At 35.1% G+C, this 12494-nt stretch overlaps 1 non-coding gene across 1 annotated transcript; it reads left to right on the top strand.

Annotated features, from left to right (window-relative positions):
- The first annotated feature begins 4942 nt into the window (after positions 1 to 4942).
- Trnal-uag (transfer RNA leucine (anticodon UAG)) lies at positions 4943 to 5022 on the top strand. The gene has a single exon. It is a non-coding gene; the product is annotated as a tRNA-Leu (tRNA).
- Positions 5023 to 12494: the final 7472 nt, after the last annotated feature.

Genomic DNA, 12494 nt, shown 5'->3' with positions numbered 1-12494 from the left:
GATTTTTATTTTTATTTTGTAAACTAGTGTAATTACCCACCGGAAACTTGGGAACAAACCTAGCAGTTGAATTTTTCCACATATGTGTCTTGGGCGGACGCTTGCAAGTTTCGAGGTAGGACCAAAATTTCATTTGCATAAACGCATCGCAAGGGATGTACGTGTAGGCAATGCCCTAAATAACAGAAATACTTGATAGCTGAATTTAATATAACCATGCAGAAGATAGTAAAAATTACAGCATTCGAATTACCAGCCTAAGTGTATTCTACTTCACTTCGGTTATGTCTCGGACATTACCTACCCATATTTTTTCAACAATAAAACATCCCCTATTTATCTCATTTTTTTAAATGAGAAATTCATTTTACATTACCATTTACAACGTTACTTGTCAAAAAACTTGATTGGGCTGAGACTGCATATTGTTTTTCGTAGAGAAAAAAAAGGAAAATGATGAAAAATGGCGATATCAGTTTATCTCCAATATGTCAGAGTAGGTTTTTAAGAGCATTTAAAGATTTTTTGTATTATCAATTATAAAAAAGCCACACGGTGGGATTGAAAATTTTGCGAAATATAAATAGTGAAATAAGGGGCTATTTATGTATGTATTAGTACACAAGGCCATGTTCTCAAGTTATGCACTCGTTAAGTTAAAGCTTCGAAACCAGTTTTTTCACGGCCAAATATATATATATATATATATATATATATATATATATATATATATATATATATATATATATATATATATATATATATATATATATATATATATATATATATATATATATATATATATATATATATATATATATATATATATATATATATATATATATATATATATATATATATATATATATTTATTTCGCAACCACCAACTGTGGAGGTTCAATGTCTTCAAAGAAATTATACAATATAATACAGAGCATCTCTTGAAAAAAAAAACAATCTTGGTAATTAATTCTCTTGGAAATAATTACGGAGAATGAACTCAAAACATTATTTAGATGCTTGATATCTTCGGTAAAGTTATAGATAATGATATTAAAAAAATCTTTTTTAAAGACACAAAAACCTTCAAATGCTCGTAAGAACCGATCCTGAACCACTAGAAATAAACGGAAAACGCCATTTTTCATCATTTTTTTATTCTTTCCATAAATTAGTATGTGGTCTCAGTACTCAAGATTTTCTCTTTTGTTTAGCAGTCTCATTTTACGAGCCTCCAATCACTTTTATCGAACCTTGAAGTGTTTTGTTTGATATGGTAAACAGTGTTATGAAAAATGACAAAAGGCATATGAAACATGGTTATAAGACATGTTAGTGAATATTGAAAAACTAAAGTGTGCAAAATAGCTCCACATATCCAAAGTAGCCCCGCACAACTGTATATGCCGATATACAGAGTGTTAGTCTACGCTGTCAATTTCCATAAAGTAATACAACATTTAAACGATATTTTTCTTATTTTTCATTGCAAAGTAAAAAGTGACGAGTGACAAATGCAGTGTATGGTGTAACTCAAAATTTGTTTAGATATTTTGCACAGTTCTTTTTCACAGCATTACCCAGATAACTGCGGTATTACAAAACTATTAGTATTAATATTACTATAATATGTTATATATTACTATAATATGTTGTTATTTTTGCAATGCAAAACGATATTTTGGCTACGAAGTTGTGTTGCGTTGCGTTGTGACGATACTCTTAAATGCGTTATATAATTTTTGAGTGGCCATATAACAGAGTTTTATAATCGTTTTTTGAATATGTTTTTGCATGCAAGAGACCACATAAGACAAATGGTTATCTCTGGATTTGATAGCGTTTATTGTGTAGACTCGTATGAATATGGCTTAGTATGCGAAAATTTACGGTTAGAAATGTTATTTCATATCAAAGTGTTTCTTTTTTGGCACTAACACTTTCGATAACTCCTCAGATAAAAAGATAGAAATACACTTGCATCACAAAAATTGTGTATTTTCTTATGCCGGCTCAAATCATAAAACATTTTGAAATTCAAAGAAAAGAAACTTTTTTTACCAAGGAATTCTGTAAAAAGTGATTTTCAGGGCTGTATCACAGAAAACTTCACAAACGTCTATTAAAACCAACAGATAGAGTCTGCAACGTCAGTCGCTTCAGCAAAGTTGTTTCTTATTTTATTCCCTACAACTTTGATGAGTTTTTTATTAGTTTCGTAAAAATCCAAATAAAAATTTGCTTCTCTGCTTTGGGGGGATTAATCACCCAACTAATACTTCTATAAAATGGAAAATATTTACTAAACAAACTTTGCTAAAAACACTATGACAATCGTTTTTTGTGGTCAAAACAATTTCGATCACGTTTTTGCCTATTTGGAAACACTGTGCGTCGCACCGACTGAACCTTATAAAATATTAAAATCGTTCAAAATCTACTCTGTGTTGCAGCCAGAGTAAACAAAGAAACTTCAAGGGTTTCACTAGAGGAAGTATAATCGAAAATTGGGTGGGTAACGGGTGAAGGAAGATTTGATATCGGCGAACAAACAGCGTTGATATGGCAGGACAAAATGAGCGTTCCCATTTTCTTTCGCTGACTTTGTTTTTCTCGTTTCATTATAATCTGTGTTTGATAACTCTATTATTTTATCTTTTTATTGCTGCTTGTTCACAAAAATATGCCTTTCTAATGTTTAAGAAAGATTTAAAATCCCTTGGCATTCAGATTGTTAAATGAATTAAATGAATAAAATACATAAAATGAACAAACTGAACCAAATTATTTAGAACAATCAAATAAATGAAATTGATATAATGAATAAAATTGATGAAATAAATAATTCGAATAAAAATTTCTTGAAATAATTTGAAATAATAAATAAAATTAACAAAATAAATTAAATGAATAAAACGAATAAAATGAATAAAAAGTATAAATGAAATGAATAAAATCAATCAAATTAATAAAATAATTAAAATAAGGGGAAGTGGTTCAATTCGAACACCCAGCTGTTTCTCAGCAATGGTGATATTATGAAAAGCATATATATCATTTTCATCCGGTCATGCAGCTCTGTTCTATCTCATAAAACTATTTTGCCTTTCTCCATAGAAGGGTATTGCAATTGCTCTGAAAACCGACTTTTTTATTGTATATTTACTACAAAGTTTTATATATCAAGGAGAACTTTTCGTTTCACAATTCGAAATTTAGTGAAAATCAAACAGGAATAACTGAGGCCGAAATAGGATTTCATTTCTATTGCAAAAAAATCGATGAGAAATGGATGGTCCGAATTGGAACAGGGTTGGAGTAATTCGGCCCTTTCATGTACTTTTGCGCAGAACCGTTTATACACAATACGGTAAAAGATTAGAAAAAGTTGCCTTAGAAAAAAATGTGCGTTATTGATCAGGCTTACAAGAAAAATATTTATTTATGAATCAGTTGACACGTTCCAGTTCTATAGCTCATAAACCCTTACTAGCTCAGAATTGGTCCAGTTCCACCTACCTAAAATAAATAAAATAAAAGCAGAAAAAATAAATAAAATGGATGGATGTGAATCGAATAAATAAAATCAGTTAAGGATTTTAATGAATAAAATGGAATAAAATAAAGAACAATACAAAAAATGATTTAAGTGAATAAAATGCAAAAAATAAATAAATGAAAATGATGAATTAAAAGAATGAAAGAGATTACATTTAATAAAACGAATATAACTAATTAAATGAAATAATAAAATAATAAAAAGGATAAAACGACTACAAAATGTATTTAATAAGCAAAATGCATATAAATCAAACAATTGGAATGAAAAATAAACATGAGCGTGGTTCGAAAAGACAACTTCAAGAAGCTGCTGTATAAAAACTACTGCACATAAAATCCCAAAAAATATATTTCAGGCTTAAGGCTGGCATCTATTCAACGATAATACAAATTTTGTTCGATAGTCCTAATTCATCACTTAGACCAGGGACTTTTCAAACCTAACTCGTATCTCAGGAACTAAAAACCGTAACCCAAAGCAAATAATTTGTGCGAAATTGTCATATTAATGGTTTCATTTGAAACTAGTTTTGTTAAGATCAGTTCGGCCATTACTGAGATTGTCGAACAGAGTCGATTGGTATATGGGTCTCGGAAAAAGTTTTCAAAGTTTGATCGAATGCTATACATTTCATTTAGGAAAAATAAAAAAAAATCATGAAAACATTTGTAGGGGTGAATTACAAAATCTATTCTTACCTTTTCTTACCTGCCCTCTTGTGGCTTACCTCCTAGAACCACTACCAATGCCTGTAAGCCAAATTGGAATCTTATTTAGAAACCGTTGAACCCCCTTTCGCTCATAATAAATGGGATAATTAGTACGTAATCAACACCACAAATGTGTATACTTCGGAGCGTCTTGGTATCACTGGCGTACTTATTTCTTATCAGTTAAATAATAAGTGCGTTTGGTGTCTAGCAAGATAAAGCAATTTCATTCATGGAATATTATTTTCATGGGAAGCAGTTTTAATCGTAAATTATAATAATCAATAGAATAATTGTTTTGATTTTAAAACCAATTTAATAGAAAGCAATGAAAAAATTCATTACTATAGTACACTCTTGCAAATTTGCTCACAACACTTGATGACGGTCGGAAACAAATCTATTTGCGGCTGCCGTGTGCCGGTTGACTCATTTTATTTATTCTTCCTTTCTATTCACCGCTCGGCGCTAGGTCTCGACGCGCCGTCAAAACCTCACACGCCCGCCACCAACCGATCGGTAATGCTGATTGTTTGTCGGGACGGTCAGTGTACGCTACCTGCCACTGCTGGTGCCACTGACTGGGAACTACCGTCTGTCTCTGCTATCAAAGCGGCGGTATTGAAAACGGATTTGCTACACTCGTCGAGAAAGCAGCGACTCGCATCAAGGCAGCGTGGCCGAGCGGTCTAAGGCGCTGGTTTTAGGCACCAGTCAGAAATGGCGTGGGTTCGAATCCCACCGCTGTCAATACATTTTTTTTTAAATGTACATATGAGCAGTTTCAAACGTTGTAAAATAACATGGATGACATGTGTACTGTGTATTCCACAGATTATGAACACTCGAGCAGCAGGCTGTCTTATTGATAATTTGAACTTGCTGAAAACAGTTGTTCTAATGTTTACACACTACATACCCAAAGTGTTATGATGCTTGAGATGTTTCATGTAACACGTAAGATAGTGTAATTAACCGGTAACTACTACTTTACCCTAATGGACTGATCGAGCAAACGAATTAATGCTCAGGAAATCAGTGTATAGGGTAACGAACATATTTTGGTCCTATTAGAGAAGGTGTAGCACTTTTTCATTAATTACTCGACTTACAATCAATGGAATGTTTAAAAATGGGCTATGTCTCATTCCTAAGACTCAATATAATAACAAAAATGGCCTGAAAATTGTAAAACAATCATATTTAAGCGCAATACAAACTCAAATCGAATGTCCCAATTATAACCCTATCATTCGAGCCGATGCATGGAAGAAAGACGGTGAACACTGCTTCAAATGTTTATGGTGATAAAGGAAACAGGACAAAAATAGACTCATTACCCTAAATAGTTGTAAACCACTTGGTCTCGTAATATGTATCATTATTATACAAATGAAGTTTACTTGTACGTTAGTTCATACATAGCCCATGTAACAATTGAAGTTTTATAGCATGCTACAAGTACAATCTAAGTTTTATGTGTGGCTATAAAACTGCCATAAATCCTCAATTGTTACTAGGGAGACTAACTTTCGGACTTATAATACAAAAATTTTGTGACTGTTTTCTGTGTACATTATATACGCATACTATATGAATCCGTTGTGCGCTGCCCCCTGTGCCCGATGATGACTAGCGACAGTTGAAGGCAGTTCCCGCATTTCATTCCATTCATCTGATTTAATTCAAACCACGAAAAGACATTCATCAAGTCAAGAAAAGGGCAGCTATCCTTGAGGCGCTTTTTTCGAAATCGGAAAACGGGATATGCACCAGTGAGTGTAATTAGGCGGCTGAAAAGGTATGGGTACGTGGTATGGATCCAGCAAAGAATTTTAATGCACTCATTTCCGAAAGTAAACTGGACCCAATTTATCTGCGTTCGATCACACGGTTGGTTATCTGCTGCTGTCTGACATCTTCAAGGCTAAACTGCCCCGAATGTGGTGTTAATTTATGGTAGTAATAAAATGAATGCATTGCGCGTCATGTTAAACATGCTACTTGATATGAACATTTCGAGGTGTAATTTATTTCTGATTTTGGCTGATTTGCAAGTCTGTTAAGAACAACATTTTATTGGTACATACTGTCTCTGCCATTGTGCCGCGCATATTTATGCTGTTAAAAACTGCACTAGAGGGGAAACCGAGGAGAGTTAAACAGTGCCCATTACTGTCGAAGTAGTACCGTTAGGGATTCAACAATAATGCATTTGTTTTATTTACCCGTATCGCTCCAGTATTTTTGTTCTTAGGAAAGGTTTGTTGTATTGTACGATCAGTATACTTTTTAATTTTTTGATTTACCGTTTCAAAGCCAACAAATAAAAAACTAATGAAGCTGCTGTAGACTTGAGTGATTCGTAAGGTATTAAGCATGTTCTTATGACCCTACCACTTCTAGTTTTCCGGTCTGTATACTTCACATTCTTGCTCTCACTTGAGTACTATGGCTCTAAATTTTCATAACATTCCCCACCCAGTAATCTCTAGCTAATTGAATGTCGTTAAAATGTAAAAAAGAAAATGTGACTACATAGTCGAAATAAAAAAGGACAAAAACTAAATAAGTTTGTCCTCGTATTAAAGTGTGGCAGTTGAGTAGTGGTAATGGAATTAAGGGGGGTAGGCGATTCAGCGCAAAAAAATTTTTTTCTCCATTTTTTAGAAATTTAAGTGAAGCGAATTGATCAAAACTTTTGTATATTATAATGTATCATTTCAATAAAATTCTGTATTTTTTCTATGCAAAAACTTTCTATAGAACGTCTCTTTAAAAGCACGATTGTTAACTGCACAGTGTTAACTGCTATTCAAAAACCACTCAACCGATTTATTTCAAACTTTGCATATACATTCTATGTAAAAAAATATCTAACTCCTACGTTACGTTTTCATGATAATTTTCCATATAAGGGGATTTTTTACTCATAAAATGGCGGAAGTTTTCGTGAAAATAACAATTTTTATTTCAATTTTATGTCAAATGGCTCTCATTTGCGTTATGCCCTTTTCATATGTTTATCTAGATTTGAGCCAATGAGTTGAGCAAAGATAGCAGACGCTGCTCTAGCTTACGGCACGAAATGGGTTGGGCGATAATAGAAACTGGGCGAATTATACTTTTTTTTGTTTGCATTTTTACCTGCGAAAGTTACGCTCGAACGCGTGGGGTACGTTTTTACCCCAGTGCAACGTTGTAAAGTAAAAAATGAGTGCAATGTTCTAGTGTTAAAAGTGTAAAAAATCGGGCAATTATACTTACGTTTCGTTTCTTATTGCAATCCAAGCTCTAGTCTTCTCGAAAACCACATGGAATTTCATCACCGCTTTTCTTCCTGCTTTTAAATTTTGTAGTAAACAATTGATTTGGATTGCTCTAAACTTTGTTCGTTACTTCACTGATCCAATCCAAATAACTTTACGTGCCGTTATGCTGTCCGTCAAAAGGATCGTGGATAGTATCCACCGGGTACTGGTACTGGAGAATTCTTTTGAAAGTTTCTTCACCCGAAATTAGGAAAGAAAAGTTCGGACGCAAAAACAACAAATACAAAACTTTTCTTCAAGCGTTGCTTAGTTTTTTTATAAACACAAAATTCAAAGCGTGGAAGACTTCGAATTGTAAATAATATAACAATGGTGTGTTTGCTTGTAAAGAATGGTTTACTAGTGTAGTACCGAAATAGGAAATTTCATTTTATTTTGATATGCAGCAATGTTTCTAAAAATACACAAAATATTTTGTGAACGACCCCATACGGCACATCACCTGTTTGGTTCCCACACAAAACGCGACAGGGGTTTTTCTGGGGGCAGGCACATCGGCTATGACGTCAACGCTGGAGAGATATAACAAGGCTGATCCAATGCGAAGGATGTAACAGGGCTTATCCAGACGGAAAAGGGTTCGGAATGCTACCGCTACGAGAAGCGTCTGAGTGGGTTTGATGGATTCAGCCGATATGCCTACTTTCGTGTTACTGCGGATGGTGCCAGCCAACAGCATCTGGCATGTACCGGATTAAATAGTTGCGATGCAATTTCACAGTTGGGCGGAAAGGTTTTCGAAACTGTGACAGAAACAGTCAAACTTGAAGGTCATTATTATCTTACATGGTTAGTTTTCCTGGGTATTTTTAACTGAAATTCTTCCACCGAATGAGTGCAAGCCAATTTTATATAAGATCGTTGACGTCAATATGAGTTGGGACACCCATCTAGTCCTCGTCTTGCTACAATGGAAACTATGAATGACTATGGTGGCTGCAATGTTGTAATAATATCCAAGTATTTTGCAACAATGTTCTGTTTATTTTTATTCGACTCTTCCGGAAGATAAATTCGGTAGGAGTTCCGTCCTAAATGATGCCAGCTAGCTGCAGTGCCTATGCTTCATAAAAATGTACTTCCAACACTCGGAATACCTAGGGGGGTCAAATAAACGGGACCGCCTACTTGGCCCGGTTATATCTCAGCTGACTGATTTCAAAACTTTCTTCACCATAGAAAAGATTTTCCTTTTGTCAATAAGTCGCGCCAAAATAGTAGGAGCTATGTCCACCACAAATAAAGTCATCGAAAAAAAATGAAAAGGCTGACTTTGAATTGGCATATCTGAGTTGTTTGTTTTTAATCGATTTTAAATTTTTCTTTACCTTTAGAAAGATATCTCTTACAAAAATATTGATCACATAATATAGTAAAATAGAAATATCTGAAGTAATTGTGTAAACCGATTCAATCAAGTAGTAGTGACTAGTAAATCGGTTTTGTAGTTTTTGAATGCCAGTTAGCACCGCAAATCGTTTTTCTCCAGAGATAAAAAGCTTCGTCACCGAGTCGCTTGTCGAAATATTTGCATGGAAAAATTACAGAATGTTTTTGAATTATTTCATTTCATTATATTATACAAAAGTTTTGATCATTTCGCTTCACCCAAATTTCTTAAACATATTCGCAAAAAAAGTATTTTTTTCTACGCTGAAACCAACGACACGACTAGACACTGGCGTTCCAAAACTGTATCGCAAATCTGACTACCCCTCAGTGACTAAGGTAACTGGCACTGTCAAATTTGACATTTGGTTAGAAAATTCATGAAACTAGCGGCACTGATGAATCTGTTATTTTTCCTTTAACAACCGGTAAATATGCTTCTATAGTTACCGTTACGTCCCCTGGTTACGCAGTAGAAAAAAATATGACAACAGCTAAACATTTTCAAAAAACAATTTCTATTTGTTGTCTATGTAAAAAAAATAAAAGTTACCGAAAGTAGGTGCCATTCCAATATGTATGTCGCTGACTCCATAATAACAAAATAGATCTCATTCCACTGAAATACGTTTGTAGACCGAATTTGAAGAAAGTTCGTGTGGTTTCCTCCTCCAGAGACAATCGTTCGAACTACCAACCGCACCCTGCGTTATGAAAACACTATGCAGTCTTCTAGCGTTTCATGCAAAACCCACGGTATCTAGAAATAGCCAAATATGCTGTTACAATCTGAGCAAGGTAATTGTTTACTTTATGTACTTCTTTCCCTGGAAGCGCAATTTTTTCATTTAGAAGCATGTTTTTTTAGTATTGTAGAATCATAAAAAAGGGGCATAAAGTGAAAATTCTTTTAATTTTTTTTAAACTTAAAAATTATTTATACCAATTAAGTTTGCTAACAGTGCTCTCGAAAGTGAGGTCTTGGGGAACCTAGTGTGATGCGGCTTGGCGTGGCGTGATAGCCAAATTCTGTAGATAAAAATAAAACATTGTTACTGCCTAATGTACCTATTCCACATCGCTTTTTGTAAATGCTGTCCGACTTCGTTATCGCTCAGTCGGACTTATACCACAGACTAACAGACATAAAACTCAAAATCAAAACTTCGCTCGCTTTAACGGTCATTTTAAATATATTTGTAGTTGGGACTGTGGCCACATTTGAAATTAATGCGCCACTGACATATGAACAAGCATATGGGGGATAGACCACTAGTGAAAAATTGTTCCCAAACCTGAGGGGTAACCCACCAGTAAATGAGTGATTGGGACTGTGAATAAAAGGTGGAGCTAGTGTTCTGGGAAAATTGTCGGATCGATGTTTTTTGAGGCAATTCCCTCATAGTGTTATGTCTGTTAGTCTGTGCTTATACTAGCCATAGCTCCCATATTTGAGTATGCCGAGCAAACGAATGGATCACAGGTTTGTTTCCATTTCCGACTACGTACAGGTGTCCACCTCGTTCGGCGACTTACTGGCGCTTCGGATCCTTGGACTCGGCTATGCGGCCAAGCCGCATCACACTAGCTTCGCCAACAAACTCACTTTTACATTAACTTAACTTTACATTAACACTGTTAGTTGCTACATTTATTAAAATTTTCACTTTTCACCCTTACTAAAATAACATATTTCTAAAAGTAAAAGAGATTTGCCTACCTTTACCTAAAGTAAACAATTAATTTAAGGCTATCATTATTCCAAACAATGCTATTGTATTTGCAGATTTATTTCCGGGTAAGATATGCGTGGTTCGGAAGATAAGTCGATTTCCAGCTCATTGGACATTGCAAACATCTTCGAGGCATTTCGTCAGATTTTGGTGGTGTGCAACTCAATAAAGAAAATATAAACCTCTATTTCAGCACGTCATGACGCGTCAGTGAAACTCATAGCATTAGAGAACACCTCGGAATCCCGTGACCATTCGTATTTCATCGGCTACAAACAACGCAAAATTTTTCTGAGGTAACATAATTGACGATTTTGATGAAATTATTACTTCGCATCAAGATTAATTGTTTAATAAAATAATCATACATAGGGTGATGAGCCTATTTTCACCATACTAAGCAAGGTGCCTCACTAATTCGGTAATTTCTTGCCTTACAATCAATGGAATGCGTAAAAATTGACATCAACCGCTTTGCTTCGTTGTTAAGAACCAATATAATAACATAAATGCGTTGAAAACAGTGAAATTCTCGTGTTTGAGCGCAACGAAAACACGAATCGAGTGCCCCTATTGTTGCGCTACCATTTGACTCAATGCGTTAAACAAAGATGGCAGACACTGCTCTAACCAACGGCTTCAAATGGGTAGCGTGATAATAGAAACATAGCGATAATGGGCTCATCACCCTATGTCATAAAATTCATACCTTGATCACTCGTAAGACAACTTCCGAAACTCCCCGATCAAACCATTTGGAATCCTGAATTGAGTCAGTATGTATTCCAGCTCAAATGCAACAACCGATTCCGAAACCGATTGTTGCATTTGAGTTGGAATCCATACTGACTCTATGCAGAATTCCGAACTAGTTCCGGAATGGGTTTAACTAGATCAAAGCATTAATTTGTTGACGTCTATACTTACCGTTGCAACCCCTGGTTACACAAGGGAGAATGATATGACAACAAAACAAGCCGAAAAAACGGTAATTATTTTATATATTGCGAATCTTTTCTAAAATCCACATCGTGACGTTTCAGCCATGCGCCACCAAGCCGTGCGCCGAATTACGCGCAAGTTCACTTTGCATTAGGGACCATTCATAAATTACGTAACGCTTTTAGGGGGGGAGGGGGTACGACAAGTTGTGACAAGTTGTGACATAGGGGAGAGGGGGTGTTAACTAGATCGTTACGTAACATGTTTTCATCGAAGAAAAAAATTTTTTTTTTTGGAATTAGTTACGTAACAGAGGAGGGGGGGATGGAAAAATTTGTGACAATTTGTTACATAGGGGGAGGGGGGAGTCAATATTGGGCAATTTTTGCGTTACGTAATTTATGAATGGTCCCTTAGTGCAAGCGAAAAAACGGTTTGATGTTTATTTTTGTTTCGTTCGCACTTATTTGTGTCACATATAGTAACAAATCGACGAAATGCTTGTTTATCTCGGGATAGACAATAATTTAATGTTGGTAATTGAAGACAGCTGCGCGATGATATAAATAAGCCGATTGACCTGGCGGAAAGGCTGCTTCAAACGGCACCGGTGTCGTGTTTGTCTTGATAACAGGACCAGGAAACATTGTATAAACGGAAGCGCTCGAATCGGCAGAGCCGTTGATTCTATCTAGCTTCAGAGCTGTTCTGTATGATGTCGGGCAAGCGAATGGAAATTCTTTCTGGCGTGAATGCATTGCACAATTTGCCTGGTCTCACAGTCACTCTCGAACACCGAATACATGGCCAATATCACCAGTCACGA

This window comes from Topomyia yanbarensis, chromosome 2, assembly GCF_030247195.1.
Source record: "Topomyia yanbarensis strain Yona2022 chromosome 2, ASM3024719v1, whole genome shotgun sequence".
Taxonomy (NCBI): Eukaryota; Metazoa; Arthropoda; class Insecta; order Diptera; family Culicidae; genus Topomyia; species Topomyia yanbarensis.
This window is presented reverse-complemented; position numbering and strand designations above follow the sequence as displayed.